This window comes from Loxodonta africana, chromosome 19 (assembly GCF_030014295.1).
Source record: "Loxodonta africana isolate mLoxAfr1 chromosome 19, mLoxAfr1.hap2, whole genome shotgun sequence".
NCBI classification, from domain to species: domain Eukaryota; kingdom Metazoa; phylum Chordata; class Mammalia; order Proboscidea; family Elephantidae; genus Loxodonta; species Loxodonta africana.
Genome location: NC_087360.1, coordinates 34351069 through 34361830, shown reverse-complemented (window position 1 = coordinate 34361830; position 10762 = coordinate 34351069). Strand labels below are relative to the sequence as shown.

The 10762-nt window shown below is 54.0% G+C and overlaps 1 pseudogene; it reads left to right on the top strand.

Moving 5' to 3' along the window:
* Positions 1-431: 431 nt before the first annotated feature.
* On the top strand, positions 432-6374 carry LOC100654744 (protein DGCR6-like; annotated as a pseudogene).
* The last annotated feature ends 4388 nt before the right edge of the window (positions 6375-10762 follow it).

The following is a 10762-nucleotide window of genomic DNA, read 5'->3' as shown; positions in this document are numbered from 1 at the left end:
CTCACAGGGATACTGAGGCTACCTGAGCAGACTTTCTTACTGCTGTGGTAGGCCTTCACGCATGAAACACCCCGCCACCCACCAGAAGCTTCTCCTTTATTTCACCTGGAGACTGAGATGCACCTTCTGCTCCTCTAGGTTACCCAGGAACAACTAATTGGCCTTCCCCTTGGGGTGGCCAGAATCTAGCCTGGAATTGACCAGGCTCCTGGGTCTGCATATTTTAGCAAAACTCCAAGGGCGCGGGCAGCAGGGTAATGGCCAAGGACAAGGCGGGATCCCTTGGGCACCTCCGCGGAGGGACGGGGCTAGACTCAGCTTGGGCTGGGGGCGGGACGAGCCTCATTCCGGACCAGCCTCCTTCCGGAAGAGGCGGGGCGGGAGGGCGGTCCTCGAGGCGGGCGGGCCGGGGGCGGGGCGAGTTAGTCCCGATGACGCAGGGGCGGGGCGAGCCTCGTTCTGGACCAGCCTCCTTCCGGAAGAGGCGGGGCGGGAGGGCGGTCCTCGAGGCGGGCGGGCCGGGGGCGGGGCGAGTTAGTCCCGATGACGCAGGGGCGGGGCAAGCTTCGGCCGGGCGGGCGGCGGAGCGCACCGGGCTGTCGACTGAGGTAAAAGACGCGACGCGTCGCTGTGGCCGGCGGCAGGCGGGGCGCCAGCGAGAGGGAGCGCTACCCCGGCGCCTTCGAGGAGGCGGCGGACGGAGCCCGGCAGCAGGAGCGACATTACCAGCTGCCGTCGGCGCTGCAAAGAGCTGCCCAGGTGCACGACCGGGGGCGAGGTGGGCGGTGGCCGGGCCGAGGCGACCCGCGGCCCCTCCGCGCTCACGCGCCCTCTGTTCGTAGCTCCTGCCAGCGGCGCCTGTCCTACACCACGCTCAGCGACTTGGCCCTGGCGCTCCTCGACGGCAGCGTGTTCGAGATCGTGCAGGGGCTGCTGGAGACCCAGCACCTCACCGAGAAGCGCCTGTACAGCCAGCGCCTGCGGCTGCAGGACGGCCACCGAGGTGCGCGGGCGGGGCGGCGGGCCACGCAAGGGGTTCCCCGGGAAAGAGGACTCTCGGGATGAGCCCCCCGGCGGGCTTTTTTGGTGACAGATGAGGCTCGTCAGTTTTGTCAGTTGCCCGCGTAGAACGACGTCCAGAAACTCCTTGTTCGGACTCCTCGGTGCTCCCCACCTCCTCCAGGCAGGATGGCCCAAGTCCTTGGTGTTCGGCCAGCCCACGGGACAGACCTGGGTGGCTGCCGCCCGCGTGGCCCTTGACTGCCCCGCTGTGGAAGATGGTCTGTCCAGGACTGGCGCGTCCTTTGGGGCCACATCCCTCTCCGGCTGCGCATGGAATTCCCAGGAATTCCCTTTGACGCCTGAGACGTTTCCCCTGTGAGCCACAAGCGCAACCAATGCCTCTTGAGCCTTGGCAACTCCTAGGCGTCCCCACCCAGGAATACTGGGGACGCTGGGGCCCTTCCTGCAAGGGATGTAAGGCAGGTCCCCTAGCTCCATCAGGTTTCCCACTTCTGTTATTTTATTTCCCCCCAAGTTATTATTGAAAAAGCAAAAAAAAAAAAAAAAGGTTCAGACATTTAGAAAGGTTGAAAGAACACTACAACGGGTATCTATATGCTTTCTACCTGGATTCAATGTTAATAGTTTGTCATATTTCTTTACGTCTCTAAATGTATAAGAATATCATTACACTTCACTATGAATCTCTATATTTTCTGTAAATTGGGAGGCAGGTCTAGAGGCCTGATTAGATCCAGGCTACATATTTGTGGCAAAAATTCCTCCAAGTGATCCTGCCCCGCCCCCCCCCCCCCCCCCCCCCCGCATCGGGGCAGACGGTATTGGTTGGCCCCAGGATTAGTGTGTTTTTATCAGGACTGGATGTTGAATTTTGTCAAATCTTTTTTCTGCATCTACTGAGGTGATCATGTGGTTTTTCTGTTTTAATGTGGTGAATTGCATTGATTGATTTTTTTAATTTCTGGGATAAACTGCATTCTTAGGTAAATCCTACCTGGTCATGATATGTTATCCTTTTTACACATGTTGGATTCAATACATTAAAATCTTAAGAATTTTCACCTCTGTGTTTATGAGGGATATTGATCTGTGTTTTGTTTTCTTGTTCTTTCTTCGTCTGATTTGGGTATCAGGGTAATGCTGGTCTCAGAATGAGTTGGGAAGTCTCTTTTCAGTTTTCTGGAAAAATTAGTGTACAGTTGGTATCATTTCTTCCTTAAATGTTTGGGGGATTGTCTTTTTTAATCTTTTTATTGATGTATAAGATGCATACACTTCAGAAATCTGAAGACCACATCTGATTATCCTTTTTAATGCTCAAGTTGTACCATGTGTGACCAGGAGAGAGCATCAGATGGCTCCCTGTCTTTTGGACGGGTCCCCATCATTGCTTGAGCACTTCCTTACTTTCTGGTATGGGAACATGTTCATTTAGGCACACCTTTTCTTGTCCTTTCTGTGCCTCAGTCTTGGAATTGCCATTTCTCCATGGAGCCCTGGTTCTTCTTAGTGGGGTGTTTTTAAAAACTCTGCGTACACTTTGCCCTTTGTCCTTTAGAAGGTTTGGACATGTTTTTGGTGCTGCAGCCATAGGTGGGAAAGCCTGGTGGAGTAGTGGTTAAAAGTTCAGCTGCTAACCAAAAGGTTGGCAGTTGAATCCACCAGGCACTCCTTGGAAACCCTATGGAGCAATTCTACTCTGTCCTGTAGGGTTGCTATGAGTCAGAATTGACTCGACAGCAACGGGTTTGGTTTTGGTTTTGCTGTAGGCATGCACCTTTTCCTCCTAGCTGATTTAGCTGGTGGTGAATGGCTCTGTTTGCTTTCCTTGGTCATTACTAAGTCCCTTCTACCCCAGGAGCTGGCACAGCTCCCTTTTTACCTTGTGGTTGCTTACCCAGTGGAAACTGGGAATTGATCTGGGCTTTGTGGCAACATTTGATAAATGGAGCAAAGCAGGTGAAATGTCCTGTTTTTTTTGCCTGTTTTATTGTATTCACTGTAACCAAGTAACCGTACCAACCAGTCCCAGTTGCTGTCAAGTCTGTTTCAACTGATGGCAACCCCATGTGTATCAGAGAAGAGCTGTGTTCCATAGGGTCTTAAGTGGCTGATTTTTTGGAAGTACGTAGATTGATCACAAGGCCTTTCTTTCAAGGCGTCCCTGGTTGGACTCAAACTCCTGACCTTTCAGTTAGCAGCTAAAAGTATTAACCAGGAGTATCTTTCTCATCCCTGGGTATGGAGATGTCTTGAAGGTGGCTCTTGGTTTAAAACACATTTAATGTGATAAATGTAGTCAAGGTGTGCACAGAATGCCAAGAAAAAGGAAGTGGAGGCTGTGGGCACGGTAAGTGCCAGGCTGCTGGCAGTGAGACCCCACAGACCCTCCCAAGAACAGCTGTAAGTTGAGGTCTCTTCCCAGGACCAGAGTGTTGGGTTTTGTGTTTTCTAACAGCTGAGGACCCCTCTGTACCACAGAGATTTAGCCATTTGACACTTACGGGTCTGGGGCTCTGGCGCATTATCTTCCATATTCTCTTTTCTTGGAGGTTTCTCTTCATCCCATGAAACCTTTCTCCTCTGTCTATTCCTGTCAGACTGGACAATTCTGCACAAATCTGTGTCTGACACAGTTTAGCAGGGACCATGGGAGCATTGCCTGGTAAATCCCTCTCTGAGCAATACAGATTCCCCAGCACTGGGCCTCTCTCGGCTCATAGGACACCAGGGTCCCATCTGCACTTGCCTTGGGGTTTTCTTGCCATCATTTTTATTCTGGTGTATCTGCTTGTCATCTGGGGTGGCGTCTCCGTCTTGTTTATCAAGGCTGCATTGTCTTCATTTGAGTCATGACTTTCTCAGAGGTTTGCTTTTCCTGTCACTGCAGAGTCTTTCTCTGGTGTTGGGTCTCACTGCCCAGATTTGCAGTCAGGATTCCCACAGGCCTGGCATGCACACACAGTGTGAGGTGGTGGGTTCTCCCACACCCATCCTTGGGCCACCCAGGGTCCTTGCCCATCCTTCTGCTCTGGCGGCCAGGGAGGGGCTGGGAGCTGTGGGTGGGGGGCAGGGCTGGCTCTGCCCCTCCTGAAGAGCAGCATAACCACACCCCTTGGTGCGGCAGCTGCCCTCCACCCTGCACAATGATCCCTCTTTCCTCCTCCTGTTCCAGGTTTTTGCCTGGGGTGGTGGTGTCTGGGCATCTCTCTGGGTACCTGTGAATGATGGGACGGTTGGCCTGTGGCTGTCAGAGCCCAAAAGCCTCCAGACTGCAGCCTCTCTCCCAGCGTGCCTCCTCCTACCCCCTTGGTCTTCTGAGCCTGGGCTACAACAGCTGACCCTTCCTCCGTCCCCTGGTAACCTCTGTCCCTCTGGGGAAGGGCCCTGCCCTAAGTGAGGGCGGCCTGGGGGCCAGTGTGGGCCAGATCTCTGGCCAGCTTTCTGGTGCATGGAGTGCCCACCTACTTCCCACTGGGTCTCCCATTTTCCCCTCTGGCTTGGTTGCTGTGTGGTGTGATGCTGAGGCCTGTACAGGATGGGTGGGCCGGGAGGAATGAGGCATCCCCTGGGCCTACCCCCGCCCCCACCACCTGCTCAGGGGCCCTCCCATTCCTCCCCAGTGCTCAGACAAGCGCTGCGGCAGAAGCATGAGGAAGCCCAGGAGGCCTGCCAGCCCCACAACTTGCCCTTGCTCCAGGAGGCATAGCAGTGTGAACTGGAGGTAAGGGGAGCTGGCAGAGTAACCAGGGCCTGGCCCCTTCTCGTGGGCCCCACATGGGCTCTGCTGACTGCACCACGCTGGAGACACTAAGAGTGGCTTGAGACCTGGGTGGCTGCACAGGGAGTATTCTGGGGCAGGCGGCTGGAGGCTGATGAGTCCATGGCTCTTAATATGGGGTAGAGCGTTCAATATCCCATGTGGGGTGGGGGCATGGGACAGGGTGGAGAAGAGGACCTGTCTGTGATTTCCCTGCTCCCCCAGAGAGTGGCTCCGGTTGGGTTGGGGCCGTGCACAGAGCACATGGCAGAGCAGGTATTCAGGTGAAGGCATGATGTGGCAGGCCCAGACCTCCTCCACGCCCACCTTCCCAGTGGCCTCGAGGGTGCAAGGGCAAGAGTGGGGTGGTGACAGGGCCAGTCAGGCAGAGGCCCATCTACCCCTGCCTGCTGACTCCCAGTTCTGTTTCCATCTGACCAGTGCCAGGCCCTTAAGTCACACAGCTCTCTGCATCTGGGGAGCTCCAGGTCAGTCTGGGGCCTGGAGTATAACTGACATGGAAGAGAGCAGGTGGCCCACAGAAATGTGTGCGAGACAGCCAGGGAGCGCAGGGAAGCCCAGAGGAGGTGGCCAGAGCCATGGATCAGCACCAGAAGGACACCTGGCAAGAGCCTCCTAGAGGACAGAAGAGAGTGTGGGGGAGGGCAGGCCAATGTGCAACCCTTCTTCAGGTTTAGTGTGGCTGAGGGGAGGGGAAGAGGCCTAGGGGCGGTTGAAGCCACCATTGGTAGTCTCAGTGCTGGTGCCAGTGAGGCCAGAGGGCTAGGGAAGAAGGTAGCAGGCCAGCAGTGAGTGTTGGTGGCATTGGCGGGTAGAGGGCTGAGTGTCCCAGAGCCGCCCTCAGGTGCACTCGCAGTGGCAGGCAGTGGATCCATGAGGAGCAGCAAACTATGGACAAAAAGATCATCCTAGAGCTGGACCAGATGGTGGCAGACCAGCAGAGCACGCTGGAGAAGGCAGGAGTCACTGGCTTCTACATCACCACGAACCTGCAGGTCAGCGCCCTGGCTTGACCAGGTGATGCTGGTCCCAAAGGCTCGATTCCTCTTGGGGCTTTACAGCTGGTCGCTGAGGATACAGGCCCAATATTTTTTGGGGGGGACAGGGGAGTTGAAATGAGACTCCAGGAAGGGGCTCTGTCCCCACCCCTGCCCACAGGAGGGTGAGTCTGCTGGTGACAGGGGCATTCCCACCTAGCCCGGGCCCAGCGTGTACTTCTGTATGCACCGAGCCAGGCCAACTGCAGGCCCTATCGTGGGGTGTATGTAGCCTGGGTTTTGCCCCTTCACCCAGAAGTCAGCCCAGTCATCTCACTTCCTGGCACCCTCTAGGCCCTAGTCCCTCTTTCTGAGACCTTGGGAAAAGGCAGCCTCTGAGGCCTTTGCTGGGACCACAGGGGCCCAGTGTTACTCTGTCCCTGACAGGGGAACCCCTCTGTACCTCAGGAGCTGACGTTGCAGATGAACCTGCTGAAACTAATCCGGAAGCTGCAGCAGAGGGACTGCCAGATGGGGAAGGCAACCCTGTGACCAGGTGGGGTCCCCACCAGTCAACCACTGCCCAACCTGGCTGGGAGGGTAGCCCTGTCCCACAGGTAGCATTGAGCTGCATGGAGCTCATTTTCCTGACGTCTGGCCACCTTCTTCCCAACTTGCCTGTGCCTGCCACTCACCTTTGCCTGGGTGTTCCTATCCAAATGCTAGGATGCTGAGTACAAGGGAGAGTGAGCACAGCCTGTTTGCTGTCTGCCCCAGGGCTGAGTGGAGGCTGGAGGTTCTAGCACCTTCTCACTCCACTGGGCATTTTCCTGACCTTGCCCAAGCACCAGGCTTTGTTCTTGTTCTGGTCTTCATCCCTCCATTGGCATCTGTAGCCCTGTGTGCAAGAGGTTGTAAGGCCCCAGCCCTGTGTGTCCCAGAGAAATAAAGACTCCTCAGTGTGACCTGCACTTGGTTTGTGTGACAGCTCTGTGGTGCCTGCCATGACTGGGGCCAAGTAGAGCCCTCATCTGGTGGCTCAGTGGTCCACGGAGGAGCCAGCTGAGAATGGTGCTGGGCACAGCCCCCACTCAGTGCAGCTAAGTTGCTGCAGAGGCTGCTGCCTGGGACTCCCCTCCTCCTGCACCTGTGTGCCTGATCCTGCCCCAGCCTCCTGGACTCCCCTGCCCCAGCCCTGGTCCCACAGCACTGTCACTGCCAGTGACCATGCAGGTCCTCCTGTCTGAGCCCCAGGGCACAAGGTCCACATCTAACCTGTTCTGTGTGAGGCTGGTGGAGAGGGCAGGAAGAGGCCAGGTAGCATGGGCAGGGAGCTGGTGGCAACGCTAGACCTATTTGGTGGCCTGCTGGGGCAGCAGCTGCCCAGTGTGGGTCAGTGGGGCTGCTGGGGTGAAAGGCACTGAGCAGCAGGAAGGGTCTCAGGGAGAGAAAGTGGCCCAGAGTGGGGTAAGTTCCAGGGCCTGTCCTGGAAGCATAAAGCCTCTGCTCTCACCCTGACCAGGGGAGGGGAGCGTGCTGGGTTATGGAGGGGGCAGGAGGAGGTTGGGTCTGCACTGCAGACTGAGGGAGGTGCTGGCAGGCCCTGCCCCACCCACCTGGCTACCATAGGCCTGACCTTCAGAGCAGATGATGCCGGGAGGCCAGGCCTGAAGGTGGAACTTTTTGGGGCCCCGCTGAGTCCCTCTCATTCTGCTGCCCCGAGCTGACCCATGTGAGGACAGACACCACAGGAAAGCAGGCTGTGGACACCGATTCGTGGAGCACAGCTGTAGAAATAGTGGTTTATTTACCAGAATGACTTCCTCAGGCCTGGCCACTGCTTAGCCCATGAGGGTCAGGGTGTGCAGGTCACACCCTGACAGAGGATGTGAGGGACACAATGGCTGTCTCAGGTATACTCTTGCCCACATCTGAGTGCCCACACCCCTGGGTAGGGAGTGGGGCCTTGAGGGCAGCTCTGACCATCTGGCCCCACCTCCAACGGGTCTTTCAGTCTTGGGTATACACAGGTTACTTCATGTTGGTGCTGGGGCACGTGGGTGTGGTGGGAGAGCTGAAAGGAAAGCTGCAGCCCAGACCCTACCCCCAAACTATTGCCCTGGCCTGAGGGCCCTAGGAGCCCACAGTTCCAGAGAGTAGAGGCAGCACCTGGCATTGGCCCACAGAGCCTGGGGCACAAGTGGTAGGGAGGAGTCTAGAAGTTCAGTCTGGCAGCCGTGGTGAGAGGTGGGGTCCACCCTGGGGCTCTAGGCTGGGGGATTAAAGAAGTTGCCCATGCAGAGTCTTAGTATGAGCTCCTGCCACAGCAGCTGCCACTCCTGCTGGGCATTCTTCCTGATGGCCATGCTTCTCCAGGGCACAGCAGGACAGGTAGGACAGCACCTCCATCAGTGGGCCATAGGGCACGGACTTGTACACGTGGAAGACTGCCTGGCCGGCACATGCTGAGGTAGATAATGGTGAGCCCAGGTCCCTGTGAGCATGCTGCCACCCTGTCCCGCCACCCCACCACCAGGGAGGGTCTTGCTCACCCACTGGGAAGCTGATCTGGTCACACATGCCCAGCAGCTGTCCAAAGTACACCTGGGCTCTCGGGGGGATGCGGGCCCAGCTACTCCATCCTGTGAGCAGGTGAGGCCATGTACTTAGAGGCCAGTAGGTAATGAGGGGACCAGGGGTAGGCCCAGGACACTGCCCACAGGTGTAGGTGACAAGGCTCCTTGTCTTAGCCCCAAATCCCTTCTGCCACCCCACGGACACCCCCATCTACAGCACTCCAGCCTTCTTCCCCTGCAGGTTAGGGGCCAGGGATGTAGGCTCTGCCCTTCCTGGCAGGACACCCTCTGGACGCCCCCTCCTTCCAAGGCAGTTTCTCCCTGAGGAAGGCCTGTATCAGCTGCAGCTGGATTCTGATGGATGGAACAGCAGAGGGGTATGACCCGTGGCCAGCCAGGTTCCCTCCATCCCCAGCCTGTCCCCCTCCTGCCTCCGCCTTCCTCATCAGATGTTACATGACCTCCAGGGACCTGGAGGCAGACCCATCCAGCCACCTGCCCCAGGGTCCTTGACCCCCTCACCAGGGAGTCTCCTCAGCTCTGCTGCCTGTCCACTCAACCTGTCACCATCCTCCCGCTGCTGAAGCCCCTCTAGGGTTCTGCTTGGCCTCCCCTTTGCCAGTTTCTGCTCTGCCCAGCCTCCGGAGCTGTGCATTGCCAACGGTGGCCACTGAGCACCACAGCTGCTCTGAACTGAGATGTTGCAGGTGCTGGCACACACCAGGTTCAAGGGCTCAGCATTAAAGGGAGGGCAGCATGGCTCACTACTTTTTTTTTTTTTTTTTTGTTCTTCTCAGGTTTACTATTTCTCAAGATCTTATAATAGTGGTCTTATACAATATTTGTCCTTTTGCCTCTGACTAATTTCGCTCAGCATAATGCCTTCCAGGTTCCTCCATGTTATGAAATGTTTCAGAGATTCGTCACTGTTCTTTATCGATGCGTAGTATTCCATTGTGTGAATATACCACAATTTATTTACCCATTCATCCGTTGATGGACACCTTGGTTGCTTCCAACTTTTTGCTATTGTAAACAGAGCTGCAATAAACATGGGTGTGCATATATCTGTTTGTATGAAGGCTCTTGTATCTCTAGGGTATATTCCTAGGAGTGGGATTTCTGGGTTGTATGGTAGTTCTATTTCTAACTGTTTAAGATAACGCCAGATAGATTTCCAAAGTGGTTGTACCATTTTACATTCCCACCAGCAGTGTATGAGAGTTCCAATCTCTCCGCAGCCTCTCCAACATTTATTATTTTGTGTTTTTTGGATTAATGCCAGCCTTGCTGGTGTGAGATGGAATCTCATCGTAGTTTTAATTTGCATTTCTCTAATGGCTAATGATCTAGAGCATTTTCTCATGTATCTGTTGGCTGCCTGAATATCTTCTTTAGAGAAATGTGTGTTCATATCCTTTGCCCACTTCTTGATTGGGTTGTTTGTCTTTTTCTGGTTGAGTTTTGACAGAATCATGTAGATTTTAGAGATCAGGCGCTGGTCGGAGATGTCATAGCTGAAAATTCTTTCCCAATCTGTAGGTGGTCTTTTTACTCTTTTGGTGAAGTCTTTAGATGAGCATAGGTGTTTGATTTTTAGGAGCTCCCAGTTATCGGGTTTCTCTTCATCATTTTTGGTAATGTTTTGTATTCTGTTTATACCTTGTATTAGGGCTCCTAGAGTTGTCCCAATTTTTTCTTCCATGATCTTTATCGTTTTAGTCTTTATGTTTAGGTCTTTGATCCACTTGGAGTTAGTTTTTGTGCATGGTGTGAGGTATGGGTCCTGTTTCATTTTTTTGCAAATGGATATCCAGTTATGCCAGCACCATTTGTTAAAAAGGCTATCTTTTCCCCAGTTAATTGACACTGGTCCTTTGTCAAATATCAGCTGCTCATACGTGGATGGATCTATGTCTGGGTTCTCAATTCTGTTCCATTGGTCTATGTGTCTGTTGTTGTACCAATACCAGGCTGTTTTGACTACTGTGGCTGTATAATAGTTTCTGAAGTCAGGTAAGGTGAGGCCTCCCACTTTCTTCTTCTTTTTCAGTAGTGCTTTGCTTATCCGGGGCTTCTTTCCCTTCCATATGAAATTGGTGATTTGTTTCTCTATCCCCTTAAAATATGACATTGGAATTTGGATCGGAAGTGCGTTAAATGTATAGATGGCTTTTGGTAGAATAGACATTTTTACTATGTTAAGTCTTCCTATCCATGAGCAAGGTATGTTTTTCCACTTAAGTATGTCCTTTTGAATTTCTTGTAGTAGAGCTTTGTAGTTTTCTTTGTATAGGTCTTTTACATCCTTGGTAAGATTTATTCCTAAGTATCTTATCTTCTTGGGGGCTATTGTGAATGGTATTGATTTGGTTATTTCCTCTTCGGTGTTCTTTTTGTTGATG